General features: G+C 39.5%; 1 pseudogene; it reads left to right on the top strand.

Moving 5' to 3' along the window:
* Positions 1-1385: 1385 nt before the first annotated feature.
* On the top strand, positions 1386-10867 carry LOC139452979 (exosome complex component CSL4-like; annotated as a pseudogene).
* Positions 10868-16563: the final 5696 nt, after the last annotated feature.

Here is a 16563-nt window from a genome sequence, read left to right as displayed (position 1 = left end):
TGTGTCAGGTATTCCACAGTGGCAAACATATTGACGGGCAGTTATATATGTGAGACGTGTTAAAATATTGTTATGTGTCCTAACTGTATTGGTAGAGTGAGTGGGTGCGTTAGACTTAACGCCGCTTTACTGCGGCGAAAGTGCATTTGCCTGCTTATTGTTATCGTCAAATATTAAACCATCTTGGTATATACATACAATATCGGGTTACCACACAACAAGAAATATATAAACCTTACAATGGTAAATCTAGACAACGTTTGTATCTTGTTGCGGCAATATATTTACAAATCTTTGTCCTTGTTGACTTGAAAATTAGAACTATTTGACGAAATTGTCTCTTCAGTTTTGGGTTCTATTCCCCTCATGGGTACAATATGTGAAACCCATTTCTGGTGTCCCTCCTGCATGATTTTGATGGGATATTGCTAAAAGCGGCGTAAACTTACACCCACTCACTCACTCATTCTTCAGAGTTGATTGCCATCGATTGCTTCATCGAGATATCTTACAAAGATACAATAGGAATTTGAATTTCACGCTGTTCGAATGTTTTACACACAATGCATATGGTGAGCTATCATAATTTCGTACTCGATCTAATAATGATGATAATGATGATGACAGGTATGATGATGATGATAATGCGCCAAATCCACCGTTAAAATGCGCAAGGTGCCACAGTATTACCCCAGTCTATGGCTTAGTGTTTGCTCGATTTCCATTCTCTTAGGAGTACACAACCCAAGCTGCCTGTGAGGCGTTAGAAGGTTAACAGTAACATAACCATCTCGTCCTACCACTGATGGGTGAACAGAGACATATTTCGAATAGTCATTTGCCTAAGAGACACTACATGTGCCCCAGGGTGGCGCGGGACCGAAACCCCAAAGACTCTCAGGAGTCAAGCTGCCGTCACTTATCTAACTACTTTCCGTGACCAACGATATACAGTGTCAGCTGAAGAAAACTAACACATATGCCGCTGCTGTGTTTCGGGTATATTAAAGTTATGAAACAATGATTGGATGACACAATTTGCAAATACTGTTGTGACAGAGAGTTTTATATTGTATAAACGCTTCCGAACACTGATTGCTTCGTAGAGTGCATTTTACGAGTGCTTGTATCGGTTCCGAATTCGCGCTATTTTCGTTCGTCGTTCTGTATTTTGTATAATTCCCACCGGATGTCTTCTGGGCTGTATTACTATTCTGTAGGGATAATGTGTAATTGAATAGTTTGAAACGAATTTGTTGAGCTTTTTTGAAAATAAATTGAACTGGTTACACCCTGAGATCGCATAATTGTCATATGAAATATAACTTCGGGTGCTTCAAATGTTTTTAGCGTGCTAAAATGATTCAATACAAATGTCAAAACACATGTTGATACTCTATTATATGCAATGAGACATTCCTAATTTCATTTCCGGTTCCAAAATGGCTGCGCCCACAGTGTGTGTTCCAGGCGAGTATTTCTTGTTTCTATTTGAACCATCAATGTGAATATTTGTCGGGAGACATTTATGAACATTGTTATAAATAAGGAATCATTATCCAACAATTGTATTGATGTGTCAACGTTTTTGGTTAATTCCTGTTATCATGGTCATCTAGTTATAAGACAGAAAACAATGAAACATGCCCAATTCACAATATTTTGACAACTCACGTGGACCTATTTGTAAGGTTTTAGTAAATGTTTTCTGTAAACAGGGAATTTTTGCGACCGTTTTATTATTGCGAGTTTTGCGAACGAGACTCAAAAAATTAAAAACGCAAAAATAAGTATAAATAAATAATACATACATGTATACATACTTTATTCATTGCAACACGTCATCAAATGTTGAAATCATCAACCAAAACCACAAGTTACTCAATAAGTTAAAAACACAAGTGAATGCAGAATGGTCACACAATACATCATAATTGACAGTGTAAACAGACCAATTACTGTCACTGTTACCCCTTGCAATCCCTTCCGGTCAACTTTCCGGCCAACTCAGATTAACTAGCTTCAGAGAGAAGCTGTCTATTGTTTGGTAATCAAGGGGTCATCTCAACACGGCAACTCGCAAATATATCTCGTCGCAGTATTGTCTTTGGTGTGGTATTCGCAATATTTTAGCGGCGCAGAAATAAAGCTGTTTACAGTATTACTAGTGCTGATTCGTCTTTTCTCTTCTGATGCATGGATGTGGATTCTATATCGTGTCTTGACTGTAGGAACCCTTCATGACTCAGTTGCGAAAGTGTGTTGGAATTAACACGATTTATCAATGGGAGGAGAAGTTTATTTAGATTGTTTCTTATTGATGCAGGTCAGAGAATATTTCGGGAAGGTGCCAACTATGATGCTGGTGAGGGCACTTATAAACGAAATGGCTTCATCTACTCCAGTCTGGCTGGATTCCTTCATGCTGATGAAACTGAAGAAGGAAAGGTACAGTTTATGTCTCTTAATTCTTATCATTATCGCCGCAGGGGGTGGTCGGGTAGCCTAGTGGTTAAAGCGTTCGCTCGTCATGCCAAAGTCACGGGTTCGATTCCCGACATGGGTATAATGTGTGAAGCCCATTTCTGGTGTCCCCCGTCATGATATTGCTGGAATATTGCTAAAAGCGGCGTAAAACCATTCTCACACACTCACTTATGGCCACAAGGATTCCGGGTTAAAATAAGTCCCTCACAACCTATGCTGGTCGTAAGATCAAGGGGTCGGACTCAGTGACTTGGTTGATAGCATGTCTGATGACATGGATCATTGCACACAATATCGATCACTGGATTGTCTGGTCCACACTTGATTATGCACAGGCTCTGGTTGCTGGAATATTGCTCAGTGCTGACTTAAACAACAAACAAAGAAACAAAGTTGTCATCAGGATAAGCAGCACAAGAAAATAAAGGACATCATACACCTGTCAGTTTCAGAACACATTCTTTTTTTATTTTGCCTTTTGCATCCATTCAGATAGAGTCTACGGATTCCCCCCCAAATATGTTGTCAGCCTTTTATGCATTTAATGTTTCAAACAGCTGCCATGCTTTTGAATCTTGCTGAATTTTTCAGTCGAAGCAATATTGCACCAGTCTATATCTGGAATACAGAGAACCGAAATACTCTCATCTGTTAACATATGTTGGATAATGCTGTTTATATTTAAAGGTTATTACCAGGTTTCAAATTCACCATGTTTACTGGAACTTTAATGTTGATGTTGTTTGACAGAAACGGATGGAAGTAAGGGCTGATGTGAGCAAGAATGTAGTTCCTGCCGTTGAAGCTGTTGTCACTGCTCGGGTAGGTTGATTTTTGACATGTCAGCTAGGGAGAAATGTTTATTGCTTTATGGAAGACTGTGTTATGCTCTTCATCAGGGTGTCATGAAGCAGAGCTACAGATAAGCTGCGTATTTGCATAAAATACCTCACCCAACCCCTCCCACCCCAACTATTCAAAACCCAATTACTTTCCATTAACTTGCGTGCAGAAACGTATGCATTAAATGGAAAACTCAATTTTTGAAAACAGCTCACGTAAACACCCAATGAAGCTTTTTCAGCATGCGTACAACAGAGCTAATTAACTTTCCGAGTTAAACCTATAATTAGCATGTTTAGAACCATTATATAACATCTAAAACACTATTTATTTATTTCTTAAATCTCAAAATGTTTAGTCATTTCGGCATGTTTGGGAAAAAGCCAACAGAGTGATGAATACATGAGTGAAAAAAATATTGGTTACCCAATGAAAAATAAAATAACCCAATTGAAATAGAAACCTTTAAAACTCAATTGCTCAAAAAGTTATCTGGAGCTCTGAGTCTGATGAAGGATTCAAGCATCACCATGATCACCTTGATCACCTTGATCACCTATCAAATCGGTTCATTTTCCAGGACATCAACTGATTGTTATCCAAAGTGTCCTAAAGATTCTTTTCCAAATTGGTTGTGCTAGTTGATACAGAAGAATGTCCCATCAAGAAATGGCAAAATATCCTCATGGCAATTGTCTAGAAAAAAATAACATTAAGTTTTTATTGTGTTTACCATGGCCTTAATTGTCTACAGCTATTTTATTCAGGTTTTGTTGTTTTAGCCTTGCCCAGGATTATGTTAGGCCCTGTATTATTTGTTGGTTGCTTTACAAACATCTTTGCCTAAAATCAGCCTGCTAAAATTCAGTGGAGGTGGTAAGAAAAAATAATTTTCATTTAACTTCCAGATTAGTACTACTACAAATGAAATAAAAACAAACTTGTATGTCACACCAGCAAGGATGAATGAAACAAAAAGATAATTGATTGTTTTTTTGTTGGAATATAGATTAATGTATGTATTTTTCACTGTTTCTTGTGAACAGTTGTGCTAAAACCTAATGTATTTTTCTTTACAAGGAACCTAGTCCGCTTTAATATTTGTTTCAAAAGTCATATTGTTTTCCTAAACATACTAAATTCAGGTATATTTTGCCCACCAGTCTTGAAAACCAACTAAAAAAGGCCTTATTATGGTTACTTTATCAGGGATCTATTAGGAATTCTTTACTCACTGCCCCTGCCAGACAAAATGGGAAAAATTGTTTATTTGTTCAAAATTGGGATTTTTGTACATGTTGTATTCATTCATATTTTCATAATTTCATAATTTCAGAGGTATTTTGAGATTGTATTTAATGCAATGATACAAAAGAAATCATTAAAACCTGTTCCCATTTATTGGTCTTGTTATAAGTGAATACTGGTTACTTCTACAAAGCCATAAAATTAGTTATGAGTTATATAATATTACGTCGAATACGGTATATTAATACATTGTAACATGATTTGGGAAATGTTTGCTTCCAAATATTGGCCTCTGAGCAGGGCTAGATAAGTCCCTGTTCATCATCAGGTCATAGAATGTAAGTACCTTATTCGACGTAATAACCGCCCAGGGCGCTCTCAAAATTAGAAATAGTGGGCAATTATTAGAATATTATTTTGGTGAAAAAATCAGTTAAAAGATAAATTTCGGGGTTTATGCTGACAGCCTGAATGTTTATATACGAGAGATATATTTTTCCAAAATTTAATTGCCCATAATTAAGGGTGCATATAACACACGAGTGCGTATTATACGCGAATAAATAAGTCTTGTTTACATTGATCAATCGGAAGGGGTGTTAATTGGGATTGTTTACTAGCCAATATCTTAGCAAATATCGCAGTGGGCGCTTATTAGAGCAGGGCTTTTATTACGTCGAATACGGTATGTTGATTTTTGTGTAACTGTTCAACATTTCAGGTTACAAACGTCAATCCAAGGTTTTGTAAATGTGCCATCCTGAGCGTGGGAAAGACGCCTTTGAGAGAAACCTTCAGAGGAACTGTCAGGTACACGAGATGATGTTTCTCAAAAACTCTGTTTTCAATACTTATCATAAGACCTGTGAAGATCCGGGGTAGAATAGGTCTTCAGCAACCCTTGCTTGCCGTAAAAGGCGACTATGCTTGTCGTAAGAGGCGACGAACGGGATCGGGTAGTCAGACTCGCTGACTTGGTTGATGCATGTCATCGATCCCAATTGCGTGGATCGATGTTCATGATATCAATCACTGGATTGTCTGGTCCAGACTTGATTATTTACAGACCGCTGCCATATATTTGGAATATTGCTGGAATATTGCTTAGTGCGGCGTTAAACAACAAACAAACAAAAAACAAAACTTATCATGACGTGGACTGAACTGTTGAATGTTTGGCAAAGATGGCTGATTATTACAGACAGTACTGCTAACGGACTGGTGCAGTTGAATTCTGGGAAGATTGTCGTAAGAGGCGACTAACAGGATCAGATGGACAGACTTGCTGACTTGGTTGATGCATGTCATCATATCCCGATTGCGTAGATTGATGCTCATGATGTCAATCCATGGATTGTCTGGTTTAGACTTGATTTTTTACAGACTTCCATCATATAGCTGTTATATTGCTAAGTGTAGCACTAATCAACACAAACCAAATACTGGTATTTATCCTCGCATTTGTAAACTTAATGAAGCACACATAAAATATATGTAAACTCAGACCATTATTCCACATTGTCAATATACAAAAATTATTCTGACTTCACAGACGAGATGATGTGAGATCTACGGAGAAGGACAAGGTATGTATTTAGTTCATATATGACTTGAATTAACTTTTCTAAGAAAAGATTGAAGATTTAATTGTTAAATGTTTTCCTTGGAATTGAATTACTTATTCAACCAGTGTCATAAAGCATTGGGGGAACAGGTGGCCCAGTCTGAGGCGCTGTGATTTGCTGTTGAGAGTTGCCTCCCTTGACCGCGCCAGAAACCTATGATTGTGGGTTCGAATACCGGTTCGCCCCAATTATGTTTCTAGGTTTGTCAGCACCATACCCGTGCTCGTGGGTTTCACCGAAGTGATAAACGTCTGAGACCTGCATCACGTCGGGCTATCCTCCCACATTAAGCTGACACACTGTGATAGAACTGGAATATTGTTAAAAGGGTCTAAAACCAAACTCACTCACTCACCCACTCATAAAGCATGGTTTATCGAATCTAAAATTGACAAATTTAAATTGAAGTTTTTCATGGATTAGAGCTGTGTCCTTGTAGTTCTATGCACTTCATTCACAGGTGGAGATGTACAAAAGTTTCCGTCCTGGTGACATCATCGTAGCCCGAGTTGTATCCTTACCAAATCTCAAAACAAGTTCAATACTGTTTTTTACACACCAGTACACATCCTTATGATTATAGGGGCGGTCGGGTAGCCTCGTGGTTTAAGCATTCGCTTGTCACGCCTTAGACCCGGGTTCGATTCCCGACATGGGTACAATGTGTGAAGCCCTTTTCTGGTGTCCCCTGCTGTGATATTGCTGGAATATTGCTAAAAGCGGCGTAAAACCATACTCACTCCTTATGATTATATACTAGTTCAAAAAGTTGAGGATCGCAAATTCTTTCATTTTACTATTATGAAAGAATTGTGTGGTCCCTAACTTGTTTTGAATGGTATAGTACTTCTAGAATAGCATTAGAATTAATGAGCATGCTTGATTAGTATTCAAATTTAAATAAGCTTGTGTTGCTCACTATGTTTATATTTTACTTGGCCAGGGTGCGATTTCCCATTGACAAGAATGCACTGGTGCAGGTTAAAATCAGCTTGTGCATGTTGTGCAGACTCAGTTCACAAGCAGACTGCACTGAGTGCAGACTGTAAAATATTTGATCTCGTTAACATCAGATCTTAGTTCTCGCTACCGCTAAACAAAGATCTGAGAACACCCCATTACGGGTCACGTCAGATCGACCTTGAGCGAACTTTGACCGACCAATGGAATGACTGACAAGACGTCGACATTAGCCAATCAGAAGGCATCTTTCTCATGCTTTATGGCACTAATTTCAAACTGGCGACTATGCTTCGAAATATATTTTGACAAATTCTCAATTAAAAATTTGAAACCTGAACAAAAGAACATTCAAGAATGGCGAAGAGATGGTCTAGATTGTATGGATTCAGTTGTTAAGCCCGTGACTATCGTTCGGAATACCCCGTATTAAAGTTTTCGAGGTTGCATGATTAGAAATCACATTCCAACTGTCACTTTCATGATCTGGTAAGCGACGCTCTGATTGGACGGATGAAAGGTCGTTCTCACGTGACCCCTAATGGGATGTCCTCAGATCTTTGATTAGCGGTAGCGAGAACTAAGACCTGATTTTAATGAATAAATATTCAACAAACAGGCAAATAAATAAAACTTGCTTCAAGTTTATACCATGTAGAGATTGAAAAAGAATTGCTTTCTTTTCGCACAATGCTCATATTTACTTCCTGTTTATGAATACTACAGATTGCCAGTCTTTGTTGACATGGTTGAGGAGCGAAACTGGCCAACGTTTAAACATGATAACAAACAAAAGTGTGTTGGTGTACTGTACGTTATGCGAAATTTACAGGACCCGTGAAGATCCGGGCTGGCAATGCTTGCCGTAAGAGGTGACTTTGCTTGTCGTAAAAGGCGACTAACGGGATCGGGTGGTCAGACTCGCTGACTTAATTGATGCAGTCTCAATTGCGTAGATCGATGCTCATGATATCAATCACTGGATTATCCTGTCCAGACTTATTATTTACAGACCGCTGCAGGGTTAGAAACTAACAGTTTTCGTCCACTAGTCCTAAAATGATAACCCTTAAAATGGGCCAATTTCTTCTAGTCCTTAAGATACCTTTACCATTGGGCAGTTTGGAAAGGACTATAAGACTAGAGCCAATTTCTAAAGCTGCCGCTGTCATATAGCTGGAATATTGCTGAGTGCGGTGTTAAACAACATTCAAACAAACAAACAAACAAAAACTTGTCCCAGGACACATCACTGCTTAGTGTAATAGTAAAAAATATATATCTTTTTGTTTAAATTTTCCAGTAAGTTGTGCAGAGCAGTCAGTGCATCTGTTGTGCAGTCAGGTGTTAACTGCTGCTTGCACGAGGTGACGTGGAGACACAAATAGGAAATCGCACTCGGTTGGCTGAAATCTGTAGGGGTCAGGTGGTTTTGTGGGAAACAAATAAATGCTAATAGTTATACCAGGGTGCTGTTTAAGGTGCAGTAGGTTTAGCATTTTTACCGTAGAACTTGTTGTCAATGGAAACATGATTAACAGTCATGACCATTCAGGAAGAGAATTTATGGATGTCAACTTCTTTATTATGAGAAACAACATTTTGGAGCATGCTTTCTCCTTCATCCGGTCATGACTATTGTTTCAAAATTATTAGTTATTTTAGTGATATATTTTTGTTGTTGATATCTTTGCACTTTTCTAATCCTCCAAGGATACAGCGGCTGGACAAAAAGAAAAATTATAAATTTTTTTTTTTCTAATTGGCTTTTGGCTCGAGTCTCTGGTCCATAAGATAAATTGAAGAACTGTTTTCTGTTAAACAAATACATATGAATATGTAAACTAGATTAGTGAAACTGTCATGTTGTTGTTCCTGACAAGAATAGTTATCACTGGGAGATGCACATTCCTATCTTCTAAGCACTGCAGAAAATGAGTTGGGAGTTGTCATGGCAACAAGTGAAGCAGGTGAGTTGATTTTTTCATAGCTTGACATCACCATGATCACTTTGATCTTCCGTAAAAATGTTTCTGCAGTTGAGTTGAGTTGAAATGAATTGGCTATTTATGAAAAGTGGTCAAAGACATAGCAATTCACTGTGGAGTTGTTTCCCTTAGCGGTGCCAGGATCTACTGCCTATGTGTTTGAATGCTAGATTCACTCCTGTAGTGATCCTCGATCTGTCAGTACCAGAAAAACAACTTGACTTTAGCTTTCATCCCATCTTAGGCTGCAATGCTGAGATATGATACAGGAGAAGTTCAATAGTTTAAGGTTTGTCTTGTCCAGTCTGTATGGTCTAGTGGATAGAGCATCTGCTTGGAGAGTCGAGGGTGGGTGCTTTGATTCCTGGCGGAGTGGTCGGGTAGCCTAGTGGCTAAAGCATTTGCTCGTCACGCCAAAGACCCAGGTTCGATCCCCGACATGGGTACAATGTGTGAATCCCATTTCTGGTGTCCCCTGCCGTGATATTGCTGGAATATTGCTAAAAGCGACGTAAAACCATACACTCACCCACTCATGTGATCCCTGGTCATGTCATTCAATGGAGACCAGTGAAGAACCGCGAAGAGAGAATTCTTCAACCAATGCTTGCCATAAAAGGCGACTAACGGGGTAAGGTGGTCAGGCTTGTTGACTTGCTGACTTGCTTGATGCATGTTATTTTATCCCAATTGGGTGGATCGATGCTCATGATGTCAACACATGACTGTCTGGTCCAGGCTCAATTATTTACTGACCGCTGTCATATGGCTGGAATATTGCTGAGTGGGGTGTGAAACAACAAGCAAACAAACAAATCATACCAAAGATGTACATAAGATGGTAATTGTTACCCTGCCCTGCACTCTGCATTGATGAGAAATACTGATCTGCTCGAGTCACTATACTGTGTCTGGTAGGGGTATTCTATTCATGTAAAACTGTGGCATGGTATCGTAGTGGGCTAGCACTATAGAACCACCATTGGGCCTGGCAAGTACAAGCAGCCACCCGCACACACGCGCGCGCGCGCGCGCGCACACACACACACACACACACACACCCACACACACACGCAAACTGCAATAAGTTTGAATACTGTTAAACTCCATTTCCCGGCCCATACAAAAAGTATTGTTCACTGAATATGGACCCGTGAAGATTCCGGGGTAGAATAGGTCTTCAGCAATCCATGCTTGCAGTAAAAGGCGAATATGCTTGTCGTAAAAGGCGACTAACGGGATCGGGTGGTCAGGCTCGCTGACTTGGTTGATGCATGTCATCGATCAAAATTGCATGGATCGATGCGCATGATATTAATCACTGGATTGTCTGGTCCAGACTCAATTATTTACAGACCGCTGTCATATGGCTGGAATATTGCTGAGTGCGGCGTTAAACAACAAACCAACCAACCAACCAACCAACTGAATATGCTGGATGGGTTGTGAAAATAAAGTAACGAGCTCCTCCTGTCAGTGAAAAAGACTGAATGTCTTGAAGCAGAGACTTAAAAAATATTGTGTCTCTTAGAACCATCCAGCCCCTCCCCCAGAAGCCAATGACTCCTGAATGACGTGTAATGTTGTTTCTGGCCACCAGGGGGCAGCATGGTGCCGGTCAGCTGGTGCAAGATGCAGTGTCCTCGCACTCTGGCTGAAGAGTTCCGTAAAGTTGCCAAGGTCCAGAAACAGTTCATCCAGGACGGCGGAACATAGTCTGTGGTCTCTGTACCATCATCTTGTAAATAAATCGTTTTGTATGTATCTGTATCAGTTGTCAGTTCCAGGTCATGTGACACCAGGGTTCCGTTTCACCACAGGAGTCTGTATCTAAAAATAGACGCCCTCATGCATATTCATGACCATCTCCACACGCGAGCCCGAAGGCGTCTATTTTTAGATACAGACTCCTGAGGTTTCACAAAGCAGTCGTAAATTTACATGCTCGTAGATTTTTTAACGCCATATTTGCGCAATGTTTACACAGTCTAAGACTGTTTCACAAAGCTACACTAAAACTGGCGTAACCTCGGCCAAATTACACGCACGTAAAAAATACGATTGGAGCTCTTTCCCTTTGTGAGGAAGGAAATTCCTCTCGATGATGTCATGATCATCCAAATTGTCGAGGGGTTCGACCTTTTCGCGGAAAACACGTTCTCGCTTACATACTTTTTTGGCAAGCTTGTCCGTGTTTAGATTGATCGCCATCTTTATCGCCGTAAATATGTACACCACCCGAAGGCTACACGTAGAGATTACGCCAATTTTACACGGACGTAATATTACACTAGCTTTGTGAAACACCCCTAGTTCAGTATTTCTGGGTTACGCCAGTTTTACATGCACGTAACACTTATGACTGCTTTGTGAAACGGTACCCTGGTGTCACATGATCATGGCTATTGTTGCATGATGTCTGGGATTCTGTTTTAGAGTAGGATCGCTGGTTACCTGGTCAGGACCGGTGACTTTGTTGATTGTGTGTCATTGTACCCAAATAGTGGGGGCCATTGCTCCTATCAACCTAACTCCTTCACTCACTGGGTGCATCGAGACATCACATCATCTTTATCATGTTCATCAGACTGACCTAAAAGAAACACACTTGTGAATGTCCGGGTTAGAATAGGTCGTCAGACTATGCTTGTCATAACAGGTGACTAACGGGATCGGGTGATCAGGGTTCGATTCCCGACATGGGTACAATGCGTGAATCCCATTTCTGGTGTCCCACACCATGATATTGCCAGGATATTGCTAAAAGTGGCGTAATACCATACTAACTCACTCATGTGATCCCTGGCCATGTCATTCAATGGAGCCCCGTGAAGATCCCAGAAGAGAATAGGTCTTCAGCAACCAAAGCTTGCCATAAAAGGAGACTAACGGGATCAGGTGATCAAGCTCGCTGACTTGGTTGATGCATGTCATCGATCCCAATTGCGTAGATCGATGTTCATGATATCAATCACTGGATTGTCAGGTCCAGACTTGATTATTTATAGGCCGCTGTCATATAGCTGGAATATTGCTGTGTGGCGTTGAACAACAAACAAACAAACAAATTAAACAAACACATGCATTAAAAAACAGTACACCTTTATTTTAAAGCTGAGACTCTGGATATATCCATATAAAAACACAGACTGAACACGGGTTAGAAGACACATCAACAGTCTATATGGAAGTACAAGTATCAATGGGAAGAAACACTTCACATAATCGGAATATGACATGGAAAGCTAGACTGTCAATACTTCACAGGTATGTATGCACTCAGTGATCAAGATAAGCGCCTGCCTGTAGGCCCGTGGCAGGTAGATCTTCTGTCAGGCCGGTACATGTAGTTACACATTTGTATGGGTCCTTATGGGCTGCAGTATATGTACATGTCTATTTATGTGTCACAATGAGCAGCAGTTTTTTAAATGAGGGCCTGAGAGAATCGTCATGGCCTGCAGCTTCTAAAGTCTGTGGGTCCTGATGGCAGTCTGGCAATTTGTTTTATTTCCAACACTGTATACACTTCCCTCAATCACCAAGACTTGCTGACTTGGTTGATTCATGTCATCAATCCCAAATGCGTGAATCGATGCTCATGATGTCAGTCACTGGATTTTCTGGTCCAGACTCGATTATTCACAGACCGCCGTCATATAGCTGGAATATTGCTGAGTGCGGCGTTTAACAACAAACAAACAAACAAATCAATCACCAAGAGTACATATGGCCGTGACTGTAAACTACTAAACTGACTAAACAGTCACTTCTAAACCAATGAATGAAGCCATGGCCTGGTTCCAAAGAGGGACACCGCCAATTGATCTGACCAATGAGTGCTCAGGAAGACAAGATTTGTCCTCCCCGACAGGGCCTCAGCTGTTCATAGTTGGAGTAACATTGTATTTACATGCTGTGAAGTACTGACAAAGGGTGAGGCATGGCCTGGTTCCAAAGAGGGACACCACCAATTGATCTCACCAGAGACCATATAATATTATATGGTCTCTAATCTCACCAATGAGCGCTCAGGAAGACAAGATTTGCCCTCCCCGACAGGGCCTCAGTTGGAGTAACATTGTATTTACATGCTGTGAAGTACTGACAAAGGGAAGGCCATCCACAGATGGATGAATAACACTGATCTTTGGTACAGCAATGATTTTAAAGACAGGCACTTAGCACTTGAGAACATTCAACATCAGAAACATGAAATGTGCTCTCTACTTGGTTACCACAGTAATTGATAAAGAATATCGCTATCTCTATCTATATTGCTGAGACTTTTGTATATTGCACAGACAAAGGATATTACAATGCCAGGACAGGTTAAATAGCTCAAGCTTAGCTTTAATCGTGGGTTAATATGTCAAAATGTTTATGTAAAGATAACTAAACCGGTGTCAAAACTAGCTAATACAGGGTCAGTAGAATGACCAAACATTTCAAAATTTCATCTTAATTATTTTCTACCATTGCTGGATAACCTTTCAATAATGCCTTATTTATTTTTCTGAGAAAAACATAATACTGACGGTTGAATGTTTTTAAAAAATTACTTGTTATAAGTATTGGTGAAAAAAGGAATGGCAGATCATGTTAAAGAAAATATATAGAATTATAAAATAATGCCTAAGTAATAAAAAAAAATCAACAAAATCATGTTTTTGATTTGTCTGTGAAATGCTACACTCAGCCACGGTTGGGCCTCAATCCCATGCTAAGACAAGGCCTTCCTGGCAGTGTAGTGTAGATGGATCCGACTATTGTGACATTATCAACACAAATATACCTTCAGGAACAACTGTACAAGATGGCACTTTCCAATACTTGGCATGTTGTCTTTGGCAAATTTACAGTAACATATATATATGACCACATCCATTTTTCGTCTACATCGAGCATCATTCATATCACAGGGTGCTTACAATATGGATCAGTGGAAATATTAAACCAAGGTGTTAGCCATCCTCAATTTTATGCCCATTCTTTTTCTAATTCGGTGCAAAGTTCATGATAAGAGAAATGGACATGGTGACATCACTTCAGAAACAAGGAGCAGTGGGGTAGCTTAGTGGTTAAAGTGTTCGGTCCTCACCTGGAATGCCCGGGTTTGATTCCCACATTGGTCAATCATGTGAGGCCATTTCTGGTGTCCCCTACTATAATATTGCTGGTATATTGCTAAAAGTGGCATAAAACCATACTGACTTCTGAAATGAAGCTAATATGACAAATGTGTCCAGGGTATATATATATGTATAGGATAAAACACGTCCGAGGGTTGTTATGATATTTACCCGCAACCCGAGGGATTTTCCGAGGGAAAGGGTTTTAAATATAACAACCCGATGGGAAGTGTTTTATCTTACTTATAAACCGAAAAAAAGAAACTTTAAACAATATTTATCAACATTTTTATATTTCGAACATACTTTCCATGAACATTAGGAAACTGGCATAAAATATCTGTTTCTGGCATACGGATCTTGAGAAGGACATCCTAAAAAGCAGTGTGGCTTATCAACACCTCTCTAACCTAGTGGTACACTCACTGGGCTACAGATACGAAGGTTGCGTGTTCGATCCTCGGGAATATAAAGAAAATATTTGTCATTTAATTTTACATTTCATTACATGTTACAATCTGAACGGAAGTTATATTAATAAAATACCCAGGACATTATATAAAATCCCTGGAATATTATAACACATTATATAGCAAATATGACTTGAATATCCTATAAAATCCTGGGGTTATTATATAAAATCCCAGGGTCATTACAACGTCCCTGTTTATGAGATATAACCCGACTGGAGAACAATAGGATGACGTCACCGGAGGTTTATATCGGTGGTAATAAAATGAATGAGGATACAAAACACTGAATAACTGAGGAAGGTGTTACTGGACCAGCTACCGAGTGATATTTTGGGCAAATGCAGATTCTACTGGCTCTACTGACAAAGGGGAGAAAGTCAATTGAACAATCCAATCTCAAATACCTTTGGGGGGGCACGGGTGGCCCAGTCGCCTAAGGCGCCGCGATTCGCTGTGCAGAGTTGCGTCCCTTGGGCATGCCAGAAACCTATGATTGTGGGTTCGCATCCCGGTTCGCCCTGATTATGTTTCTAGGTTTGTCAGCACCATACCCGTGCTCGTGGGTTTCACCGAAGTGGTAAACGTCTGAGACCTGCATCACTTCGGGCTTTCCACATTAAGCTGACACGCCACGATATAACTGGAATACTGTTAATAGCGGCGTTAAACCCAACTCCCTCACTCACTTACTCACTCACTCAAATACCTTTGCTTTCCATTTTAAAACATTGGCTTAGGAAGCAGGCTCCTTATACTCCCGGTACCCATTAATTCCCTAAAAAAGACCTTTGCTACAAAAATTGAAAAACACAAACAAAAAGATGTTCAGCAAACATTACTGAATGACAAAATGAATCTGATACATTTGATATTTCCCAAATTAAGGGAAGGTTCATCCTTAAACCAAGGAACTAAACTGGTCTAACCAAATGGAAGAATCAACATGGCTTTTGTCACAGCTAGGTGGTGTGTACCTTAATTACATATACCGTATTCGACGTAATAAGCGCCCAGGGTGCTCTCAAACTTAGAAATAGGGGGCTCTTATTAGAATATTATTTTGGTGGAAAAAACAGAGTTGAAAGATAAATTTTGTGGTTTATGCTGACAGACTGAAATGTTTATATGCGACAGATATATTTTTCCAGAATTTAATTGCCTATAATTAAGAATGCATATAACACACGAGTGCGTATTATACGCGAATAAAGAAGTCCTGTGTACATTGATCAATCGGAAGGGGTGCTAAATGGGATTGTTCACAAGCCAATATATTAGCAAATATTGCAGTGGGCACTTATTAGAGCGGGACGCTTATTACGTCGAATACGGTATATCACTAGCAACATATTAATCATGCTCAATTAACTACATTTTATAGTAACATATTTGACTTTATTGGCAGTTCAATAAACATGTGGCCTGAAGTCAATATGTTTTACCACCTAATTTATTTTACACAGAAACATCACCATTAAAAATCAAACAAATGTAAACAATAGAATTCATGACAATAACATGCCATGTCTTCGAACCTTGTTGGAATCAGGAATTTTAATATTTTAGTGCTATTTAACAGTATCCCAATACAAGTCATTTCATCTGTCTGTCGACATAATGTCAGATGAATATATTTTCCCATCCTACATGCAAGCTGTCCATGGGTGCAACATCAATATGCAAATTAATAATTATATTTAGAAATTGATATACACCTACTTCAACAACAGCTGTGTCCTTGAAATGAAACCTGTCACTCCATTATGGTTATCTGTCTGATGTATGGTGAAAAATATACGTAATAGCA

This window comes from Haliotis cracherodii, unplaced genomic scaffold (assembly GCF_022045235.1).
Source record: "Haliotis cracherodii isolate W230 unplaced genomic scaffold, xgHalCrac1.p SCAF_9, whole genome shotgun sequence".
Classification (NCBI taxonomy): Eukaryota; Metazoa; Mollusca; class Gastropoda; order Lepetellida; family Haliotidae; genus Haliotis; species Haliotis cracherodii.
This window is presented reverse-complemented; position numbering and strand designations above follow the sequence as displayed.